Consider the following 26,017-nt stretch of genomic DNA (forward strand, 5'->3'; position numbering starts at 1 on the left):
GGGAAAAGTGGGAGAACATCTTTGCCCAAAAGAGGTGATTGAACCAAACCATTATTTTCAGAGAGCAGGGCTCCACTGGGTCTATTCGGTGTACAATGACACAGTGGTGGTTGCTAGTTGTATCAACAAGGGAGACTCATGGGGCAAAATATTTGAAGATATGAGACAACAGATTACTAATTTATTGGACCAGGTGTGCTGTAATAGGACATACGTTTCGTTTACTCTATTTAATGTGACACAGCCACAGCTGTACTGGCCTGATGAACCACTAGAGATCATATGCAAACAGAATCTTACCTCCCTCAGTTATATTTGGGAGCCAGGTCTGGACCACTCCTTAAGCCAAACGATAACAGTCCAAGAAGAGCAGATAACTGCGGAATAAATGCTACAGCATGTAGAGCAGTCTCGTCTCGGAATAGGAGATGTCAGGTAACTGTGACTTTAACTGCCGCAGTTGCTAGCACCATGGTGATTCTGATTTTACTCTGCATAGTGTTTATATATAAAATAGAGGGAAACATTCCACATAGGGAAAAATATATCTAAAAACAAAGATGCTGTAACTTACCAAACAAAAGTGTTGGTATGTTGATAGAGACAATAACACACACAAAAATTTCAAGCTTTCGCAACCCACGGTTGCTTCATCAGGAAAGAGGGAAGGAGAGGGAAAGACGAAAGGCTGTGGGTTTTAAGAGAGAGGGTAAGGAGTCATTCCAATCCAGGGAGCAGAAAGACTTACCTTAGGGGGGGAAAAGGGATGGGTATACGCGCGCGCACACATACATATCCATCCGCACATATACAGAGACAAGCAGATATGCCTGCTTGTGTCTGCATATGTGTGTGTGTGTGTGTGTGTGTGTTGCGAAAGCTTGAATTTTGTGTGTATGTATGTGTCTGTCTTTCTATCGACCTGCCAGCGCTTTCGTATGGTAAGTCACATCATCTAACTTACCAAACGAAAGTGTTGGGATGTTGATAGACACACAAACAAAATTCAAGCTTTCGCAGTCAACAGTTGCTTCGGCAGGAAAGAGGGAAGGAGAGCGTGTGTGTATACCTGTCCTTTTTTCCCTCTAAGGTAAGTCTTTCCGCTCCCGGTACTGGAATGACTCCACATCCTTTCGTCTTTCCCTCTCCTTCCCTCTTTCCTGCCGAAGCAACTGTTGACTGCGAAAGCTTGAATTTTGTTTGTGTGTCTATCAACATCCCAACACTTTCGTTTGGTAAGTGACTTACCATACGAAAGCGCTGGCAGGTCGATAGAAAGACAGACACATACATACACACAAAATTCAAGCTTTCGCAACAAACTGTTGCGAAAGCTTGAATATATATATATATAGGTGACGTAGCATGAGGAAATCCATTGCAGGGGTAATAAAAGTTCCGGTAGATTGGATTCCCAGCGTAAGAGATGACAGAACGATCAACTTATTTGATACAGTACTTATGTAATAGTTAGGAACAGACAAGTTGGGGTAACTGTACAGATAAAGAATATAGTTGAAACAAAATAGAGTTACGAGCAGAGTAAAATCCAAGGGTTCCAGTCTTCTCTATTGACCACTCTGTAGTAGCACCTCTGTAGGGTGTAGCGATGCCGTAGGTGGTGGGGAACGAGTGGAATGCTGTGGGCAATTTAACAATATAGCTTGCACAGGTCTTGGACAGGTGGCTAGTGTTGTGACACAGTCTCTCCCATCGTCTCAGCACTGGCAGTGGGCACGGACAGCAGGACAGCGGGCTGTTTCACCCACTCTCGTAAAGGACCCATTGCAGTGGCAGAGAGCAGCCTGATTTCGAAATGGAGGCTGCTGGTGCTGGTGGCACTACCCAGTTGTCTCGCAATTCAGTGGTGCTCCGGCTACTCAGCGATGACCAATTCTCCAATTCTCCAAATCAAATGATGGTCTGTCCTCAAATTCAGCTTCATTTATACTCTGTTACTGCCCATCTGTTTCTCTAAAACCTGGTGTCTACTTATGTCGCCCATAACAAAGAGACTCGCTCGAGTGTGGTGACTACAACCCCCTTACTACAATATTCTTTGCTGTGCAGGGCAGTTTACCACTGCACTAAGCTATCCTCGCTTCGCAACTCACTTTCACCTCTGTTATTGTACCCTACATATCGACATAGTGTGGCTGATGGCCAGTGCTTTTATCACAATATTCCGCGATGGCCTTCATTCTACTTTGTCACTTACAATAAAGATTTAATTCTTTTACCTAAAATACTGGATGGCGCCACTACCCTTCCGAAGATTGTTGCAAGGTGTTTGCTTTCAGATGTTACAGACCACACACACAAACTGTCATTCGTCCTATAGAGCATAAGACGTGATTTATGTGGAAATGCCACCTGTCGCTACTCAGTGGATGTCCAGTTGTGGTACTGGCATGCAAAATCCAATCTTCACACAATGACAAACAGCAGTCAGCACAGGAGCATGAACCAGGTACCTACTGTGGAGGCCCATACATAGCAGCGTTCATTAGTCGGTTGCCGAGGAACACTGTTGATTCATCAGTGTGGTCAGTTGGTCAACAGTTTCATCTCCGCGGCCGTTGTCCACCCATGTCATCTGTGGATCATGGTGCACAGTTACCTCAATGCCAGTTTTGGATAACGCCATTTTTTAACCACAGCTACATGTGAATAGTTTACTAACTTAGCGATTTCGGAAACGCTTCTACCCTTGGCCCGAAATCCGAGGATCATGTCGTTTTGAGCAGCGGATAAATTGCTCCTTTTCCGCATTACAACTATTGTAGCATACTGACTTCTGCATCCCTGGCATGTTTTATATACCCTTCACTGCTAGTACTGTCACCTGCCATCTGTAAGTAGTGATTGCATGTTAACGGTGAATGTTGGCAATGATCACGTTAATGTGACTGGACTGTGTATTTTCTGCAAAGATCAAAAACAGTGGAGTCAGTGCTCAAGTAATTTATTGTGGAAAAAATAAGAATTGTGTCAGAAGGAAAGGATGCCTGAAACAACGGTCTCATGCATTAGCTCTACCTCTCACTTGGTTCAAGGAAGCTTTGGACATCTCGAATTCACAGGGATTTTCAACTGAGACTACAACATTATAGGCCATGTGTGAAAAAGAGGCAGAAGATGAAAGCAGAAATGGAGGGAAAGGAATTGGGATCAAGAGCAAAAGTTGTAACACCTGCATGGTAATAAAAAGACTGACAAAATTGTGTTGCAAAAAGTGTCAAAATCCAATCTGTTTGACACACATTGAAACTGGTTGCTGTAGCTGCATTAAAATTCCTCATTTGTTGGCATATGCCAAAAGTGATGATGAGACAAATGAATGAATTATGTTGTCATTGTTGCCCTGTTCTATCATCTTCACCTTTCTATAAAAATATTTGTCATTTGTAATGAATTTATTAAATTTCATTAATTAAAGAAGCAAGTGAAAAAGCGACTTAACATTTGTTACTGTAGTCCAACATTGACAACGAGGAAACAGAATGTTTAATATTTCTTTTGTTATGGTGCTCTTATGTTATCTTTGTCTTTCTTTAAAGAAATTTTCCATCTATAATATGTTTTGTTAAAACTTTAATAAACAATCATGTGAACAAGCGATGTGATTAACTTGGTATATTGCGTTGATATCAGTGCAGAAAACACCTCGCCTGACAGGAGGTTAAAAAGATTAATATCTAAGTCTACCTACTGTCATCATGGCATTTTGACTGACATTTTTTGCACACAATGAACAAGCAGAAACCAAGAAACTGGCGCTATGTGTGTACTACATACACAGTTACAAGTTGTTACAGCATGTGGTTTATATAGAAATGTGAAAATTATCAACACAATGCCAGTATTACACTCAACTGAGAATGACTGGACAACAAAAGTTAAAACTTTACTTTCTTTCCAAAAGGTATCACTTTTCTCAGCAAGGTCAGTGCTAGGTTACTTTTATATCTAAATCATAATTGTAATTTGAAATACGTATTGACCTCAAGGTTCAACCAGAGCTGCCTTGAAAATCTCTTTCCCCAGATAAGAGCAGTTGGCGGAGCTTATGACTTTTCCTTACCAGTAGAATTTCGAAGCCTCTTGTGAATCTTAATTATGAACAGAAATATTGCTGACATTCAGGTACATGATTCACTGCCAACCACTACGGAAACAGATGCAAAGTGCGTGACTTCCAAGCAGTTCAATTCACAAAACATGTCCCTGGCTTTAAAGAAGTGTTGACAATAGTAGGTGAACAAGAAATGAGAGATTTTACGATAGATGATAAAACTATGTCATATTGGAAGAAGGCTTCAAAGTGTTCTCTGAAGTATCTGTATCACATCTTGGGATATATTGCTTCCAGAGGCATCTTAGTGGCAAGAGGATACAAATGTCAAAAGACCCTATTACAAGCTCTGGGTGGGTTGAGAAGCTATCTTGTGATGGCTTACCTAATCTTCCAGATGAGAGGTTTGAGATAGTCATGCAATGTCATGCAGAAGTCTCTGTAAAGATGCCAGTGTATTAAAAAAAAAAAAAAAAAAAAAAAAAAAAAAAAAAAAAAAAAAAAAAAAAAAAAAAAAAAAGAGCTTGACCAAACTTTCAACAGAGAAGTATCCAAGTATTTGTTGAGAGATAATCACAGTGTATGCCAAGACCAGAAATTCCATCTGAACAAGACACCTCAACACTTTATCAAAGTCATAGAGGGCTAAAAAGCAGCAGCAGCAAGCAAATGACAAATGCAGAGCTTCTGCAGTTCACTCCATATCAGACTAAGAAAAAAAACACTGCCTGAACAGGCCACGAAGACCCAATGATACCGACCGGCTGCCATGTCATCCTCAGCCCTTTGGCATCATTGGATGCAAATACAGAGGGTCATGTGGTCAGCACACTGCTCGCCCAGCCATTGTTCATTTTCATGACTGATGCCACTACTTCTTCATCAAGTAGCTCCTCTATTGGCCTCCCAAGAGCTGAGTGCAGCCTTTTAGCAAACAGCACTTGGCAGACCCGGACAGCGACCCATCAGAGTGCTAGCCAAGCCCAAAAGCACTCAACTTCAGTGATCTGGTGGGAACTAATGTCACCACTGTGGAAAGGCCATTGGCCCAAATCAGACTAAGGTATTTGATATTTTGTTGAAAGTAAAAATTCTGGAAAGTGAGGGAATTAATTCTCTAGCTTCTGTATAACTATGGGCAATTACTATGCCCTTTCAGACCTGGTTTTTTTCTGGGAATAGGAAGTTATTTTATGTGGTAATGCTCTTAGGTATTTTTTATTTTTTTTTATTTTAGATGCTAGGTTCATACACAGATATGTACCCATTTGGAAAACATACTATGTACACTTGCTTTCATTTTGTGGACTAACATAACTAATTACAAAAATTTATCAGATGTAATTAATAGTAAAATGATCATTCAATAATTGCTAAACAAAATAACAATAACAATATTCAGTTACACTGTGGAATATAGTGGACTAACTAAATCTGTGTATTGTGGTGGTCACGAGCTGCTGCACACTGCTACAATTGACCTGCTGATATTTTCATAGTGACGCCCAACCAGTGTGCGATTTGTGCTTTTACCAGTGGGGGGGATGTCTTAGGGGGTTAGTATAATTATATATGTTACTAGCTTAGACCATGGCATTACCCATGGTAAAACAGTTATTTATAAATAGATGTTAATGCCAAAACTCACTATCACACGTATGCACTATCAGAAAAGCCACTTTGTGAGATGTTTTTGTAAACCTTCATATTTAGATCTCTCCTGAGTTGATCAGGAACCATCATGTCTCGGTTTTTCAAAATGATGGACAAGAGAATTGTGACTTCAAGAAAAGCTCAAACAGCATTAAATGAGGAAGCAACCCAACATACACGAAAAATACGGCCTAGTTTTAATAGCTGCTAGAATAATTCTTGTGAAACACTTTGTAGTAGTCTCTGATTTTTGGGACTTCGAGAAAACAAAGAATATAAGGAATCTAAAAAAACCTGTATATGGTATACATCTGCTACATCATTCATAACATCGTGGACAGCTAATTTCATTTTGTGGTTCATACAATGAACGACAGTTAAATCCTTATGTAAATGACTACGCAGTAGAGGGGCTACGCCTTTGTAAGATGCAAGCATTGTTGAGCCACCATCTGTTGCGATACCTACAAGGTGGTTTTTTAGTTCATCATTTGTAATGCCATACTTTTCAAGAGCTGCTAACAGTGTGCTGAAAATGCATTCTCCTGTCCCACTTTCTAATTCAACAATGTCAAAAAAAATAATCGCAAGCAGCTCCCTCAAAGGACAAACGTATATATATTATTAAACAAGTTTTATTGGAAACCGTTGTACTTTCGTCCATCATGATACTAAAGTTTGTACCCGATTCTACAAGGAAGTGAGCAAGATTCTTTTTCATTTCTTCTCCACCAAACATAATGATATTTCGGCATGCATGGTCAGACTGAAGCATATTACCGACTGATAAACCATTAAGCTTTTGTAGTTCGATTACTGCAGAATACGATTTGAATGATAATTTCTGTTTAGCTATTACATATGCAGATCTGAACAACGAAGCAGTTGCGATTACTTTTTCTTGATGCCGCTTTCCCCACAACTTTGCGCTTCAATGACGCATTTTTCTAAACTTTTCTTTTGTTTTACACTCGTGATTTCTACGCACTACATGTGTGATTTGCACTTTGTATGATCCCCGATTTTATCATTTAGTTTTTTGGCATTATTAGCAGAAACACCAGCTAAAAACGCGTTATCGATACGCACACGTTCACTGCTTTCCATCTTAAGTTCACGAACTTGTGAACACACTGTGCATATTATTAGTTTTTGTCATTTACAGACAGCCACGGTTTAGTCTTTTGCCACTTTTGAAACCGTGATAAAGCAACACAATTTCCTAGTATAATCTCAAGAGTACTGTTACTGCTATTCCTACCTTGAGACGTATCACAGTTTCCAGTCCCCTGTATTAGCACCATCATTACCGTTTTCTTTTTTACATTCACGGTCTATTTTAACTCTTTTAGCACCACTGTTAGTATCCTGACTGTCAGAGTTTGTACATGTATCAGGTAATGCACTGCTCTTAAGAAAATCAGAAATTTTGCTTTGTTTGAATGACATCCTGAAATTCCGTAGTTCTTACAAGCCCGGAAGCACTCAACTCGCTAATGGGAGGGTTCTGAGCACTATGGGACTCAACTGCTGAGGTCATTAGTCCCCTAGAACTTAGAACTAGTTAAACCTAACTAACCTAAGGACATCACAAACATCCATGCCCGAGGCAGGATTCGAACCTGCGACCGTAGCGGTCTTGCGGTTCCAGACTGCAGCGCCTTTAACCACACGGCCACTTCGGCCGGCACTCGCTAATGAAGCTACTGAAGCGGGAACGTGTGAAGATCGCCGTATGTTTGGCGGACGCGAGGCAACAAACGAACGGCACCAATTAATTTGGAGTACGCGATGCTGGGGAGCCTGTGTTAAGCTCCACCCACGTAGTTCACGGCTAGTGAGGTCAGATTGTCCGATCCCGTCTGACCAGTACCGTTGCTCACTTCGCACTACTTTGTGCTTTCGTCCCAGGAGCGTTAGTCCGCGCCATACCGTTGCCAAAAGGTGGCCTAACAGTAAATGTTCACACAGGTACTGGGCCGGTCACCACCCTGTGTCAGAGCCCGAGGTGGAAATTTCAGCTCCCAGCTCACCCAACTCTGCGGTACGACTGCTGCGGTATGACTGCCACACTACGTCCCCCGCAAGCTCGCAAGTAAACGGATGACGCACCTTAGATGAAATGACAACATGATAATGATGATTTAGTTCTAAACGTTTTGAAATGCTTAACTACTACATGCATGGAAAGCTGCATCAAATCAGTCTCTGGACTGAAGACAACAACAATAACTACTAGATAACACATTTTCAAAATTAATAAGCAAACATATTAATAGTAAGACTGTATTAAAAACTTTCAGTGTTCAGCTCCACAAATTTAAATTATATGTAAAGTTTTACTCCAGTGCGTGGGAAATAAAAATCCCAGGTTGGGATGCATAAACTAAAACCAGAGGAGGGGATGGTCTGATGCAGAGAGGGGGAAATCCCCCCCCCCCCCATCCCCCCCTGCAAATCGCACACTGCGCCCAACAGTTGGTAGCACTTGCACGTTATGAAAAGGTTGAACATAGGAAATGTACCTCAGGATACCATTGGGAAAAAATACTTCTCTTGCAGCTAAGACACACTAAAAGTTAATGTACACAATTGTAGTCAGAGGGTCTGAAAGGGTTAGCATCTGCATGAAAACAGTTGTGTACTAAACTGAAAGATTTTGTGACATGCATATGAAGTACTCAAAACTGTAATAATACTTAAAACAGACTGAAGGATTCTAAGTTAAGAATTACCTAAAAGCACCAACCCACTGTGCAGTTTCCCAACTCTTTGTTCCAATTATGCATAGACTTGTGCTTCAGTGAGAGGGTTTGCATATGGAGGGGGAAGAAACATTGAGCCACACTAGGTACTTTGCAGTCTTTCTTGGCAGCTGCTCTACCAATTCATTAACTGGAATCCCTTCATGCCCTAGTATCTGGCTGATTAATACCTCCCTATTTGAAACTTTCTGGCAGATTAAAACTGTTTCCCAGACCCATACTTGAACCTGCAACCTTTGGATTTTGTGGGAAAGCTCTACCCACTGACCTGTCCAGGCACAAATTACGACCTGCTCTCAGGGTTTTATGTCTGCCAGCACCTTGTCTCCTATCTTCCAGATGTCACAGGAGTTCTCCTACATACCTTTTGGGGCTAGCAGTTCTGGAAGAAAGGATATTGTGGAGACGGCTTTGCCACAACCTAGGCATGCAGAGAACTCCTGTGAAGTGTGGAAGGTTAGAGGTACTGGCAAAAGCAGAGCTGTGAGAGCGGGTCATTAGTCATAACTGAGTATCCCAGTTGGGACAGCGCGTCCCTGTGAAAGGCAGAGGTTCCAGATTCGAGCTCTGGTCCGGCACACAGTTGTAATCTGCCAGAAAGTATGAAATCGGTGCACACTTTGCTGCAGAGTGAAAATTCAATTTGGAGCTCCTTTACTTGGTCATTAGAGATTGAGGAGATAATAAAGAAACCAGTCCAGTATCTCTACCTTTGTGTAGAAGCACTGTTTGAGTGTAAGTGCACTCATGGAGTTGGAGCAGGTGAGTAATTTAAATGTCTGTTTTGGTTCCCTTAAGATCACATTTACTTTCCATCCTGAATACAGACTGTGCACAGAAGGGAAATCGTAAGAAGACAATTATGGCAAATGAACAAGAAGCCGAGGTTGTTCCTCTGCATAGATCTAATAGTGAAAATAGGAATATAGGTGTTGCTTGTATAATATGAAGGAAAGTCTCAGTTTGTAATCCCAATGCAGATTTTACTCCTATAGATCCATAGTAATTCTAAGCCTCTTGTGTTTCCAGGAAGTCACACCTCAAAACTAAGAATCTAGATTTGGTCAAACTGTGTGTCCCAAAAGCCACTATCACATAGGTTCCAAATGGCTATATCATCTGTGGGTGACTTGTAAATGTCATTTCTATGGGTGGGCTCACAGCCACAGCATCACTACTGCTCACCACCCAGAGACTGACTGGAGTTGGATGTGTAGCCATTTGTAGGCAACCTAAGTTTCTCATCGTAGATAGTGATCTTAAGACACGAATGTCTTGCCCGACTAGAAACACTATGTGGAAGCTTTACACTGAGGTGAAAGAAGCCATGGGATAGTGATATTCCCATTTATAGAGGGCAGTAGCATCCTGTACAGAAGGTATAAAAGGGCAGAGGATTGGTGAAACTGACATTTGTACTCAGTTGATTCATGTGAAAAGATTTCCAACATCATTATTGCCACATGATGGGAATTAACAGACTATGAATGCATAGTGAAGAGAGGTGCATGGGACATTCCATTTCATAAATCACTCAGGAATTCAATATTCTGAGATTCACAGTGTCAAGAGTGCGCTGAGAATATCACATTTCAGGCATTACCTCTCACCGTGGACAGCACAGTGGCAACAGCCTTCACTTAATGACCGAGAGCAGTGGTGTTTGCATAGTTGTCAGTGGTAACAGACAAACAATACTGGAAGAAATAACTGCAGAAATCGATATGGGACACGTGACGAACATATTCATGAGGGCAGTGCAGTGAAATTTGGCATTAATGCGCTATGGCAGCAAACAACTGACACCAGTGCCTTTGCTAACAGAATGATGTCCCCTGCAGCACCTCTCCTGGGCTTGTGACCACATCGTTTGGACCCTGGAGATTGGAAACTGTGGCCTGGTCAGATGAGTTCTAATTTCACTTGATAAGAGCTGACGGTAGGGTTTGAGGGTGGTGCAGACCCCACGAAGCCATGGACCCAACTTGTCAACACAGACACTGTGCAAGCTTGTGGTGGCTCTATAACAGCGTGTACTGTATTAACATGGAATTGAAATGGTTATGTTCGGCTACTTGGAGACCATTTGCAGCCATTATTGGACTTCACAATCCCAGACAACAATGGAATTTTTATGCATGACAATGCACCATATCACTGGGCCACAGTTGTTCATGATTGGTTCGAAGAATGTTCTGGACAGATTGAGAAAATCTTTTCGCCACCCAGATCGCCCAACATGAATCACATGGGACCTAATCGAGGGGTCAGTTCAGGCAAAAGTCCTGCATCGGCAGTACTTTCATAATTATGGATGGCTATAGAGATAGCATGGCTCAGTATTTCTGTAGGGGACTTTCAACAACTTGTTGTGTATATATGTAGTGATACATGCCATTCATGGAAGGGCATGTATCACGTATGTCAAATATAGAGCTCAGTGTAAAGATGTGTATAATCACAATTAGTTTGTAGACATTGGGTCACATACTGTGGGGATACTATTACTCAACAGGTACGGAGTCTATACGCTGGAGAGTGTTTGTAATCTCTGCAGAAGCAAGGAGGAATGAAGGAACTCTGGTACCATGGAAGATCTCCAGAACCAGGGAAAACGAGTATGATGTATATAAGTGATTTTGTTGTACACTATTCACAGAATGTTAACGAGAAGTCTTTGAGACAGTAATGTTAGATGGTTCCCATGTAATCTTTTGTGAAAGTTTGGGATAATATACAGAGTTATTTGGAACCAATATATACTTCATCTAAGTATAGTAGCACTGTTTTGTGTTATAGCCACTTCACTTATAGAAATCTGCACGGAAGAAAGAAGTTTGATGCAGAGGAGGAACAGGACACAGTATCGCTGGACCCTGAGATAAATCACTAGAGTTGCAAGACTGAATATTTACACCAATCTAATAAAGGAGTGTTAAGGCAGCAGCATTAGGTGTAGCTGCATGGAGTGATAAGTCTAGAACAGATGTTGCTCAAGTAGTCAAAACATCGCCACACTAGCTTAATACAGCAATCATCGGACACTAATAAACACTCCATGTGGCGACCATTTGGTTATAAGTCGAAAGTGGCAGATAAAAAACAGATTGAAATGAAGAAATTCTGTAATAAATCAGCAAATAGACATGTTGCCAAAGGCAACAGGGATAATTAACAACAACGTCAATGCGCCTGTGCTAAGAGCATCTATCTAAAATGACAAAACACGTAGCCATAGACAACACACCAAGAGCGAACATACAGCTAGTGATGTCCTGTCGGCACACAGCTGTCAACGATTGATCCATCACCAGAGTGCAGACTACACAATCGCAACGTCAGCATGTTCTCTAAACCACTGCATTGTCATCATGCAGTTGTCGATGACCAGACCATGGTGAGGTGCACCAGCATTTCACTTCAAAATTGTTTTTTTGTTGTAGTGCGGTGATTCGGTAGTATTTGAGTTTGTTTATGCTGATAATAACAAGGAAAATGGCGACAAAAGCCACTATGGAAATGTTATTACAAAAACTGGATGGTAAGTTTGCGGAGCTACGTCAAGACTTAGGAAATCAGATTAAAGACACTCATGAGCAAGTAATGGAAAACCAAAACAAACTGAGATAAGAATTAGAAACTTTGATGAGAGACACTCATGAAGCATTAGGTACACGTTTAGGACATAAGCTACATCAAAGACTCAACTTGTTAAGACAAGAAATGCAAACTAAAGTCTTGAAACAATGTGACTTAGTTCAAGAAGATGTACATGAACATATTAAAGATTTGCAAATGGATGTAGATAGTTTACATAACTTTGCAGAAACAGAATGTAAGTTGGTAAAAGATCACATGTCAGATGCACAAATGATCATAGAAATTTCAGAGAAGAGAAGGGACGATGCAGATTCTGTATATTCGCATGAGATACATTCAGGTTTGGAGGAAAAAATTAAAGCGTTGTTAGATAAAAAATTTCAAGAAACGTCACACACTTTAGGAAATGGGCAGCTTTCTGGGGAGGGACTTGCTAACAACACCAATGAATTTCAAAGACTATGGGATGAATTAGCAAAAACTAGAAGGGAATTAACAGAAAGTCAAGTTAAAAAGTATATCTTTCTATGCAACAGCATTTTTAGAGGCATTGCTGTTGGGAAGTGGAATGAACTTCTATAAGCATTTTCTAAAGTTCAAACCATGGGGATGTATATTCAATGTACTTCCTGTGAGTGTTTTCCAGGTCATTACCACAAAAATGGGAAGACTCTAGAAAGATAATTTCATGTTGAATTATTTACTGGGGGATGCTGCTGAGTGGTGTAACACCCATTCAGAAGAGTTTACCTTTTGGGATGATTTTCAGGAGAAATTAAAGTGTAAATATTGGTCTAAAATAATACAAGAGAAAGTGATGCTAGAATTATTAGACCCGAACCATTTTCAAAAAGTATATCGCATGGCATCTAACAAGATCTAAGTATTTAGATAACCCAATAAACGAAATACATCTAGCAAAGGTATTGGCAAGGTATTTAGAGGTTGGGCTACTGTGAATGAATTGCTTAGTGGTGCCTAATGTAAATTTGCAGTTGTTGCTAGGCACTGATTGGCTGATAAGATTTAAATTAATATTGGATTTTTCAGCACAGATATTAACATGTACTTATCATAACCAAGTATTTGTAGTGACATTTAGTGAGAAGATTACTGTTAATACCAAGACACACAACATCCACCTCATAACAAGAAGCACTGTGATGGATTTAGAGAACAATTTGGTTACACAAAGTACATTACAAGAACTAATTAGGATGAAAGCTAATGAGTCTGATCTCTTATCTGAGTTGCAGAAGAATAATCTGTACCATATATTGTTGTTGTATAGTAAAATTGTCTCAGATAAATCTGGAGTATTAGGTAACTATACGTTTAGTTTTAAGATCAAAGGCGAATCACCCTTTTGCTGTAAACCCTGTCCAGTACCATTAAGTATACAACCATCCGTACAATAGGAGGTTAATAAAATGTTAGAAGGTGGAATAATAGAACAAAGTTTGAAAGAATGCAGTTACTCATTATTAGTCCTGCATAAAGTGGCTGAGGGAGTACATTTACTGTTAGACGTGCATATTGTCAATAAGCACATAGAACCAGAAAGAAATCTATCAGTCAGTACAGACAAAATGTTAACAAATTTTGAGCAAACAAAGTATTTTAGCTTGATGGATCTAATGGATGGGTACTGGCAAGTCAAACCTATGAGAAGTCGAAGAAATTTACTGCTTTTTTGTATGTGGGTAAGAGTGTTACCCTTTGGATTAAATATCTATGTTGGTATTCATGAGAGCCTTGGATGCTGTGCTGGGTAAGGATTTATTGAAAGACCTAATAATCCATGTAGATGACATACTCCTAGTGTCCAAGACATGGAAAGAACATTGTGATTTACTGGGGTTAGAACATTAGCAACGTTTTACATTAAAGGTATCACTACAAAACTGTCAAAGTTGATTTCTGGGGGAGAAGAACGTAAGTTTCTTGGCCACTTAGTAGGCTTAAATGGGATAAAAGCAAATCAAGACAGGATAAGAGCCATAAAAGAATGTCCAGAACCTAAAAGTACGAAACAATTGAAAGCATTTCTGAGACTAGCGGGATTCTATAGGGCGTAGTTTCAATGACAACCTGTGAATAATCCTAAGTTATTAAACTTAGTGAAAAAAAAAATGGATTTGGGGAGATGAAGAGTCTAAGGCCTTTATTGAGATTAAAGTAGCTCTAGTAGAGGCACCCATTTTAAAACAACTACAGATGGACAAACTTATTAAGTACTGACATCTCAGAGTATGGAATAGTGTGCGAGTTGTTTCAGGGAAAGTGGGATATTAGAATGGGAGAACATAATACACTAGCTTTTGTGAGCTGAGCTGTAACCAAATAAGAGTTGAACTACACAGCAACAGAGAAAGAATTACTTGCTATAGTGTGGAGTATAAAAAATTTCAAACTAATTTGAGGATCTAAAATAATAGTGTATACTAATCACTAAGAACTAGCATTTCTTGTGGAAAGTCGAATACTACATAGTACATCAATATGTTGCATACTATTTTTGCAAGACTATAAAACTGAAATTAAGTATATAAAGAGTTCACAAAATGTTTCTGATGCATTATCATACTTACCGTTAATCATGAATGATTTGGTAAGAACGGAAGGTCCTGGAATTACTTCAACATTAATTTTTTATCAATATGTTGTACTGAAGTAAGAAACCTACCCTTAAGAACAGAGGAGGACATCACTGATGATCCATATTTTTATAATAAGTGGAAAACCTTAGACCAAGGAGGGACAATTGATAATGGTGTAGCAGAATGGTTTATGGTAAATCATCTTTTGTTATGAAGAGTAAAGAAAATTAGATTCAAATGGAGATTGTGTATACCAAAATCTGTAGAACTAGATTTAATTGCATTTGTTAATCAAGGATAAGGATACTTTCGAGTATGAAAATGTGTTCAACATATGGTAAAATTTTACTACTTTAAGAACTTAAGTAAAAAAATATTGTCTGTACTATGTACTTGTGAAACTTGCCACTCAATGAAAAACAACACTCAAGCAATAATATATAAGTTATATCCAACACTACCTAAAAGTTTACATGACCTCACAGCTGCTGATTTCTTTGGCCAATTGCCAACAAGTAGAGGGGGGGGGGGGGGGGGAATTTACACATTTATACTAGTTGAGTGTTGGTCTAAATGTGTTAAACTCTATTCTATTAGACATGCCAATACAGAGATAGTGAATAGATTTCGGAATATTTCTTGGAGACATGAAAGCCACATAGATTGTTGATAGACAATGGCCCACAGTTTGTAAGTAAAGCCTTTAAAGAGTTTTTAGCATGGGAAAATGAGAGACTCATTACTATCTCGAAAGTACTTGCAAAGTAACCCTTGCGAACGTATGATGAAAGAAATGGTAAGTTATGTAGGTCCTACTGTTCAAACCGACATAAAACTCGGGCACAGAAAATACCAGAATTCCAAGTAATACTAAATGAACTTCTATATTTACCTACTGGTTTATCTCCCATTGAAATAATGCAAGTTAAATTCACAGGTGAGTTACTGTTGAAATTATTTCAATGGCCAGATGATGATAATAATGAACATGGAGACAGCTTATGTTGTAAAAGAAAATTTACAGCTAGCAGCAGGTAAGGGTTACATAAGTATAATGAAAAAGCTACACCTTCCTTTGATAGAGATGACTTGGTACTAATTAAGGAAGTACACCATAACTCAAACTGAAGAAACACACACACACACACACACACACACACACACACACACACACAAGTTTTTCCCTCTATAAAATGGTCCATATAAAGTTTTAAATGTACCATATCCCAAAGCAATTTTCTTGGTTGATCCAGAAACCAGTTGAGAAAAGGAATTATATAATATTGATATGTTAAAGCAGTATAACTTGTGAAAGAAACACAGTAACAACAAAAACTGATCTTAATGGTGAAAGTGTGTAAACAAATATTGTCAACTGTTATTTAATCAGCCGTTTAAGTATTCCTGTAGTGTAAGATTGTTGACCAAAGAGGCAGGTTATTTATCATCATGTGGTAAAAACAAGGGAAGGGTTTGTACTGATTCTTTTTTAAGGGATATTAATCCTGGGTAGTGATATCACCTCGATCAAGTATTGATCGACGAGTAGACCGACTACAGAAATTATACTGGCCGTTGACGACGACTTATGTGAATATACTTGCCTACTCCATTGCATTTCATGAGTTTGTTAGGATCAATTTTCAGGGTTTCTGCGAAGGTGAAGCCATGGCAAGTTTGTTGTGTAGGGAATGTTGAACAATTTCTCCCTCTGGTTTGACGGTGAAGTATCTTAGCAGATGGGAGCCCTCTGGGTTTCGGGTGGTAAGGGAATCCATTTCTTTTCTTCTTTGATCCTAACACATCTGTCTCTCTCTCCTTTTCTTACATCTCCATTAGGAGTACCAAATCTTATCTTCCCTCTGTCCATATGCTAAGTTCCAATTGCAGGATCCCATATCTTTAGTCTATACAGTAAAATTTACAACCTACAACCGCAGGACTGGGGAGGGATTGATCGATTTCACATATGATGACAACAACGATAGGCTATTCTTGTGACTCGGGGGAGGTGAGAGTACCACATGTGCCCACCCACCCACAGAGGGGGGGAAAAAAACCACACACACACACACACACACACACACACACCTGGCACAAACAAATATGGTTTAGAGGTATTCCTTTGCCAGGCGTGTCATAGTTTCAAGGGGATGAGGGAGGAATACGACAGGGTGTCGTACTAATAAGCTTGATATAAAAGTGACAAGCCAATGCTAAGGAGGAGAAAGGAGTTTTGGGCAAAAAAAATAGGAGAACTCTGAGCAGAAAAGCAGAAAATAGCTGGAGTTTCATGGAGGGTGCAGCCTTAAGATGAGGTAAAATGAAAGGGGAGAGGTACTGGAAAATTCATGGCAAGGTCTTATGGAACCAAACTGCTGAGGTCATCGGTCCCTAAGCTTACACACTACTTAATCTAACTTATGCTAAGGACAACACACACACATGCCTGAGGGAGGACTCTAACCTCCAATGAGGGAAAGGGGGGGGGGGGGGGGGAAGGGTACTGAAGTACTCAATAAAGTAGTAGAAAAGGAGGGTAAGGTGTTTCAGAATGGGAGTTGTGGATAAGTAATCCCCAAAGAAGGGAGCTTATGCTAATTTCGAGTGGACCGAAGGCCCCGACCACTTGACAAGAAAGGAGAGGTACATCACATCGACCTGAAATAAAAGGAAAAAGAGTACTGAATTCCCCGAAAGCTAGCCCTCAGTGGGGGAGAAATGCTTAAGGGTAATATTCACTAAGAAAAGGAGTAAGGACCTGCTTAAGGGAGCATCTCCTCCAAACTGGATTATAAATTTATAAAGTAAAAATTAGCTAACTCTATAGTTTACATGAGTATTTGAGTCTGTGCATACTCTGATTTTTTATTTTAAAATGTAACAATTGCATCCTCCAAAGGCAAGAATACAAATTAATGGTTAAAGAGCTGAAAGTACTCTGCAAGAAAGCAATGTAATTATGGTTCACTCTGTCACTACGCGAGGAACTATTAAATATAAAACAAGTGAATTATTGAAAATTCTAATTAGAGCACATGTATGTTTGTAGTGATTCGTTGTTAAGTGTATGATCATGACATGGTTTTTTTTTTTTTTTGGGAAGGGTATGTAGGGGTCCATGTCATTCATGGAAGGGCATTATCATGTACGTCAAATATAGATCTCAGAATAAAGATGTGCACAATTGCAATTAGTTTGTAAACATCGGGCCACAGACTGAGGGAAACTATTACTCAACAGGTTCTGGGTCTATCTGCTGGAGAGCATTTATAATCTCCACAGAGCAAGGAGGAATGAAGGAACTCTCACACCATAGATGATTTCTGTCGCCAAGGAAGATGAATATGATGTATATAAGCAATTGTTGTTATATACTATTCACAGAATGTTAACAAGAAGTCCTTGAGACAGTAATATTAACTGGTTCCCATGTAATCTTTTGTGAAAGTTTGTGGTTGGAAACACTCTACACTTCACCTAAGTAGAGAAGCACTGTTTTGTTTTATAGCCACTTCACTTATAGAAATCTGGACAGAAGAAAGAAGTTAGGTGCCGAGGAAAAACAGGGCACAGTATAGCTGGACCCTGAGATAAATCACTAGAGTTGCAAGGCTAAATACTTACACCAGTCTAATAAAGGGGTGTTAAAGCTGCAGTGTTAGGTGTGGCTGCATGGAGTAATAGGTCTAGAACAGACATTGCTCAAGTAGTCAAAACATTACACCAACCATCAGACACTATTAAACACTCCACATGCTGTGTCAAGTTTCTGCACTGTATGGGTAAAAGGAGGTCTGACACAGAATTAGGAAGTAACCCATGACTTTTGTACCTCAATGTATTACACAGTCAGGTCCTGTGTCTGAAGCATTTGAATATGTTGTGCCAAGAGGTATATTGTGTTCAGATCTCGAAGGCAAGCTGCTAAAGCACTGCATCTTAGTGTGCAAGACTCATTACTGTCAGACACTTTCAATGGGCAACCACTTGCCATGTGCAAACAAAAGTTTGTGTGGCCCCTTCCACTTGATTGAAGAAACATGGGGGTTACTTACTTCACAGTGCAGTGCAGCCCACTATGGAAGAGCACTGAGCCTGTGCACATTCCAACTTTGTGGCCTATGTGCATCTGTGTGCTATCCGTGTGGCTATGTAAGCAGTGCAAGCAGCTGTTTCATTAGTTGAGGTAGTGTCAGTTATCTTCAGTAATTTAAACCAAGCTCCACACGGATAAGGCACATGCTTTCAGTGCTCTAGTTGCTAAGCCAGTTTATAATGATACAAAAACCCCAGGAACCTCAGTCCCTAAAGCTTGGCATAGCATCAGGCATTTTAAACACTTAGAACTCTTGAAACTGACACACTGTTTTGTGTGTAAAACCAGAAGCTGGTGTATACTGTCCAGTCCTTCAACATCCAGATGATGGACTGCAGGTGATGTGGTGTTTTTCCAGGGCTGGGAGAGAAGCTAAAGTATCCATAAATAGGTACTATTGAAATGTTCCAGCAATAAAGACTAGTATGTATCGTTGATGTTTACCTGTGTTGTTGAAAATGTTATAAGTTGTGAATTTTGGTGTAAGTCTTTATGTTGCCCAATGAAGTGCCATGTACTAACTGCAATAATACCAAAATGCAAAACTCTAAAACAAAATCTCTCATCCTCTAGATTGAATCGCAACACTAGTTTGGAAGTAACTATATATATATATATATATTAAATACAAAGATGAGGTGACTTACCGAACAAAAACGCTGGCAGGTCGATAGACACACAAACAAACACAAACATACACACAAAATTCAAGCTTTCGCAACAAATTGTTGCCTCATCAGGAAAGAGGGAAGGAGAGGGGAAGACGAAAGGAAGTGGGTTTTAAAGGAGAGGGTAAGGAGTCATTCCAATCCCGGGAGCGGAAAGACTTACCTTAGGGGGAAAAAAGGACAGGTATACACTCGCACACACGCACATATCCATCCACACATACAGACACAAGCAGACATATTTAAAGATTTTAATTTAAATATGTCTGCTTGTGTCTGTATGTGTGGATGGATATGTGCGTGTGTGCGAGTGTATACCTGTCCTTTTTTCCCCCTAAGGTAAGTCTTTCCGCTCCCGGGATTGGAATGACTCCTTACCCTCTCCTTTAAAACCCACTTCCTTTCGTCTTCCCCTCTCCTTCCCTCTTTCCTGATGAGGCAACAATTTGTTGCGAAAGCTTGAATTTTGTGTGTATGTTTGTGTTTGTTTGTGTGTCTATCGACCTGCCAGCGTTTTTGTTCGGTAAGTCACCTCATCTTTGTATTTAATATAATTTTTCCCACGTGGAATGTTTCCTTCCATTATAATTATATATATATATATATATATATATATATATATATATATATATATATATATAACAACATTCAGTGACATTAAAATACATAAGAATATGAAACTTCCTGGCAGATTAAAACTGTGTGCCTGACCGAGACTCGAACTTGGGACCTTTGCCTTTCGCCAGCAAGTGCTCTACCATCTGAGCTACCGAAGCACGACTCACGCCCGGTACTCACAGCTTTACATCTGCCAGTATCTTGTCTCCTACCTTCCAAACTTTACAGAAGCTCTCCTGCGAAGGAGAATTTTTATCCAGTGTCATTAAAAATACTTGTCTCATAATTACTTAAGCAACACTTCATTTATCCATTGTTAATCAGACATGAAGCAATAATTGTACCCTCTAATGGCAATGAAAGATGAGAGAGTGGATCACGCATTTTCATGGGGTTCTATAGCAAAAATCAGATATACAAGGGTGCGCTGAAAAGTAATGCCTCTGACTTTTTAGGTGAAATCTCTTAAAGCTTTTTAAATCAAACAAACTTTATTAACATTCTGCATCTTTATTCTTCATGTCTGCATATGTATTTTTATCATATCTAAAGTGATAAACATATTTCTCCCAATAAGAGACTAGTTTGTTGACATCGTTACTGTAAAATGTTTGATTTTGTTGATGGAGCCACAACCTCACCTCCGCTTGTGCTGCTTCATCATTTTCAAGGTGAAGTCCTCAAAGGTATTCTTTAAGTTTTGGACCGGGTGAAGTTGGTACTGTGTAGAGGATGATCGATGACAGTGAACCCAAGGTGTTAGATTGTTGCAGATATCACAGCACTTGTGTGTGCCTTATGTTATTCAATAATTTTCTCTGATGAGTTCAACTACTTGACACTATTGAGTTTCGTTGGCTGCTGTACACATATGTCAACTCTGAACTAAGTCACACATTTTGAGGTTAGCATCACTGTTTCCTTCATTGCGAGCCTGAGCAACCCAGTGTTGCACATTGCTGATGTTGGTGCAATCACCACCACACACAGCTTAGCTTCCATTCTTCTGTTAATTTCAATTGGAGGCACGTTTTGTGCATTTAGAAACTCGATTATGGCACACTGTTTTTCACGCACTGACATTGTTATGTTAGACACTGTAATGTTACATGCTACAGTTTATAACCATCTAGTGGCAGAGGTTTGCAACTTGTATAAGTGAAGCAGAAAAGTCAACTGAGTAATATGCATGACATGTAATACCTCAACCAGTATTGAGAACAGAATAAAAAATTTGGATGCATTGCTTTTCAGCAACCCTTGTAATACTGTAACATAAAAAACTTATCCAACTCCAGCTAATGGAACAGCAAAATAGGTCTATCACGGATGCGCAGTTACCAATGCAATCTTTCATACACATCATCTCTGTCTCAGCAGCATAAACTACTACATCTGGTATCACCATTTGGTTAAGTTCATGGCGATCAGATGGTGCTGGCATGGCATCTCACATATTTCATGATTGCTGTAGGCATCTTTATCTTCTTGTGTCCTATGTGTTTCACGATTACTGGTGGGCATCATTACCTAACTTTCAGCACTTAACTTGAAACTAAAAATGTAAACTTTATAACCAGTTTTACTAATCTTCATGAACGATGAATACATCTGTAAATAAAATTGTAAAAACCTGCAGAATGGAAAAATTGACAGTCTACAGTAACTTAACTTTATGTCATCCATGTTTGACTGCTGTAAGGAACTGCAACTGTTTATGACAATAAAAGTTCAAAACACAATTATCTTTGTCACTCTCTCTTTTTATTTCATCCTGCAACAAGTTTTGAGAGTTTACACTCTCATCTTCAGATGGAACAATGATACTACATTACATGCAATGAAATGCACCAAAATGAAATTGAGGGTGTCAAACAGATAGCAGCTGCAAATAGTTTTCAGCCTACACTCATAGAAAAATGTCTAAAAAAGATAGGAAAGGAATAGACAGAAACATAACCAGAACAAGCAGACAGACATCAGGACAGTGGGCCTTCCCTACTTTGTACTATTTCACAAAAAATTGCTAATGTATTGAGACAGTGCATCTGATAGTAGCTTTCTCCACCAACAATGCATTAGGTAATACACTGCCACATAATACAAAAAAACAGTAAAGATAAATTCTCCAACTCAAGCGTATAGAAGATAAAATGTGGTCAGTGCCCTCTACAGTACAACGGTCAGACTGAATGAAGCTTTCGAACTGGATTCAAAGAACACATTAATGCATTTAGATACAACACACCTAATAAATGAAGCTTCCAAACTGGATTCAAAGAACAAATTAATGCATTTAGATATAACACACCTAATAAATCTTCCGTAGCTACACACATTCAGGACAAAGGGCAATCCTTTGATAACATAGAGGGCAGTCTAATAATACTTTACAGAATAAACAAAGGCCACAAACTCAGTCTTTATGAAAAACTGGAAATTTTCATTCACAGTAGAAAACATGGACAGAACACACTAAATGAAAAATCAGAGAGAGTGGCAGTGAGCTGCTTTAAGAGCTTCGCAGATATATATGATGTGCTGTAACTCTTTCCAGTTCCAACTTCCTGAATTACCTTAATGAAAGATAATTCCCAAAGCACTGTATGGAAAGAAACGGTAAGAATTATATTGTGTTGATACTAAGCCTGCAAGTTTTATATGTTCTTAACTGTCATGTATTTGTAATAGTAATACTTTTAAGCAAGTAGTTGTAAAGAATGAAAAATTTTGTAATAGTTATCTGTATGAATAATCTCTGAGACAAGGCACTATATCTTTACATCGTTATAATCTGTGGTTTGTTTATGAATTATTGGTCCGTGTGCTGTGAGACAACCTAAGTTAAAAATGTATATTTAGGATGAACCACAAGATTCTGTGCAGTGGAACAAATCTATCGCCATTTAAAATTTATAATCTTAATGCCATATTACGCTTACAAGTGCCTGTTACATTTTTTTTGTAGCAAAATGAAACCAAAAACAAACAACTGGCTGCATCCAGTCAGCAAACATGTAACATAATATCATTGTTCACATGAAGATACGACTCAAAATTTTTCAAACGCACCGTGGGATGAAATATGAAGTGTGACTGATGTAGATAATTGCACAGTGGGAAGGAGGGGAGTGGGGAGGAGATGATAGCAGATCTTGTTGCTAGCTATGGCACCCTTGTATGTGTAGTTAGTTACATGTACATATCACTGTGCTGCTATCGGACCTTTTTTTCTATGATGAGCATTGATTATTTGCCCTAGTTTCTTCAAAGTTGATATGAATAAGGGGTAGAAGACTCGGGCTGCTGTGTCTTATATGCTTTTGTTGATTCAGCAAAATGTTACCTACTTATTACTTTTGACTCCTCTTTGTTTTCTTTTTATTTACAGGGCAATCCATTCTGTAAACAAGATGGCTGCCTGAGCAGTTGACACAAACGTCTGATGACAGAAATATTTTTCTGTGTTCATCAGCTGAACATTTATATTGACCACCATTAGGTTTACTCTTATACATGAATGTGATATCCGCATTTCAGACAAGGGAAACAATGTGTCATATATGTATACATGACTGGATCTTATAAGTTGTGAATTCTGATTAGAACCATACTTGGCAAGACATTGTTTGGGTGCCACTGCACAATGTATTGACAGATTTCAGTGTGCCTTTTCAGATGTGCTCTCCATCCTTGATATATTTAAAAGTGTTCTGTTACCACAGTTAGATCTCAGTTTAGAGCAGAGATAATCCGTAGGATTGTCCTCATAGACTCTCTTGTTTAGTCAAGTTTGTGCTATAACCATCCCCTACGAGTTTTAGAAATTGAGCTAAAGGAGCAATGGGATGCAAGGATAAAGGCTGTCAACCTAGAAAGTCTCAAGCCTAAGCACGCATAATACAGCTAATGTGCAGCAGAGATTTCTCTCTAATGATCATCTTGCCTCAACAGCCAGACAACCTATTCACGTTCAGCATGCAGGCTGAAGATCTTCACTACAAGAGGAGAGGAATTAATTACAGTTGAGGAGCCTTCATAGGTATAGAAAGGGGAAAAGTTAAATAATAAAAAAGAAAACAAGTGATGAAGTGGAAAGCAAAACAGTTTCCCTGAAGTTATTTTAAAGTTTGCAACAGATTTTCCTATCTGCAATTTCGTTAGCATAGAAGAAAGGCAGGACCCAACAAAAATTTGCACAGCAGAGAAAAGCTCGTTTGCAGAGCAATTGATTAAGAGAGACTGACTGATTCATCACTGTGATCAGAATTTGATAGAGCAACAAATGATTTGAGCTGACAAAGAAGTACGAATTACAGAGATATTTTTGAAGTTATACAGATTTGTTCATTATATTGGGGTTAAAAGTTTTAAGAACTGTTAATCAGCGTATATAAACCAAATTTACCACACAATTACACTGCTGAAGAAATCCCTCATGCTTATAAACTGGGCACAAAAAACTGAAAGCAACTCTGTGGTAGAGCAGTTTGACTCCTAAAAAGATAAAGGCAACAACAAGAAATTCTTAAAAAAAGGCATCAAACTGTTATGGTATTTGTGAACCGTATAAATTCGTTGGCAATGTGACTTGGTGAAAAATGTTCAAAATGTGCAAGCAGATATGGATAAAGTAGAAAAGAATACATAAAATAAAAGTTTGACTAATCAAACAGGAAAATAAAAAAGGGAAGCTGGTGTACATTTTTGTTTCCCAAGCACAATTACCCAAACACTAGTTTAAGAATGTGCATCCACGATAACTCAGACTCTTCCACATACATTTCAGTTGGAAACCTTAAAACCATCTGCTGCATGAGCTAAGGCACAACCTCACACTTTGTTGCATTGTAATAAAACAAATACCTGATGTAAATTTTGTATGCATGTTATAAACTCATAATTCAATAGGAAAATGTGTAGTATAGTGATAAAGCCAGTTGTATCAAAAATAAAAGCTAGGACATTTCAAAGTTATGAGAGGTGTAGACATCTGGTGGTTGTACCACACTACTTGGAGTAGCTAGGTCGGCCATCAGGCAGTTATTTTAGTGCATCAGTAATACAGAGCACATCACTGTGTACCTAGGTTGGGCTTTGTAAGTGGATTGCAGCAGCTAGTGCAGTTGAAACTGGCACGATATTGTCATTGGCAGCGTTTGAAGGATAGATTGAACATAAGACTGCCCAGTATCAAACTCCAGAAATTTGTTGGGCCAGTGTTTTAGAAGTTATCATTGTTGTAAAGGTGCATTCACTTCTGCACTGCCCCATCTGATGAATTAAGATCCCATATTCCAGTAAAAGTATAACTGCTTTTGTGTTAATTTGAATGGCCTCAATGTATTTCTTACTGTAAGTAAACGGGTTTTCTTTTAAACAATAGTTTGATGGTAGTAAAGGACTTACTGTCGAACATTATGACAGTGCAAATTTGTATTGATGCATTAAAGCCTAAATAAAGTTATGTAGTATATAGACATTTAAATTAATTCTAGACACAATCACACTAACACACTTTGGCCCATCTCAGAAACTGTCTTAAATAGAGTGCCCACCAAAATAGCACAAGTGACGTGTCATGTGAATTAAAAGATACATGGCAGTAGCATGGCATGCAAGTAACTTGACACCAGTAGAAGTAACATGGCACCATATCTTCATTGGACGATAAAGGTGTTCTGCTTTAGTCAACGTAATGTTTTATGTAGATGAAACAAAGCTATAGCTGCCACTGTAGTTAGTTTCTCTGTAAAACTTCTTTTCATGTAAAAGGCTAAAAACCACTGTTTTGAGATTTCGTTCATTCTCCATTGTGCAAATCTTTCTCATTTGATTTTGAGGAAAGTATTTCATAAAAGAAATGATTCATTTACACCTTGTAGTCAGATACTTCAACTTGGTAATGAAATGGCTCTTTCTTCGTACTGCTTATAGTT

The 26,017-nt window shown here is 39.0% G+C and overlaps 1 protein-coding gene across 1 annotated transcript in view; it reads left to right on the plus strand.

The window, feature by feature from the left end:
- The window catches only part of LOC124789371 (transmembrane protein 237-like), a 69,678-nt gene extending 44,162 nt beyond the window's left edge, over positions 1–25,516 (plus strand). Inside the window, exon 6 of the mRNA XM_047256701.1 lies at positions 23,470–25,516. The gene's annotated coding sequence lies outside the window, so the exon portion shown is untranslated. The remainder of the gene's footprint in view (positions 1–23,469) is intronic.
- Positions 25,517–26,017: the final 501 nt, after the last annotated feature.

The sequence above is a fragment of the Schistocerca piceifrons genome, chromosome 3 (genome assembly GCF_021461385.2).
Source record: "Schistocerca piceifrons isolate TAMUIC-IGC-003096 chromosome 3, iqSchPice1.1, whole genome shotgun sequence".
Taxonomy (NCBI): Eukaryota; Metazoa; Arthropoda; class Insecta; order Orthoptera; family Acrididae; genus Schistocerca; species Schistocerca piceifrons.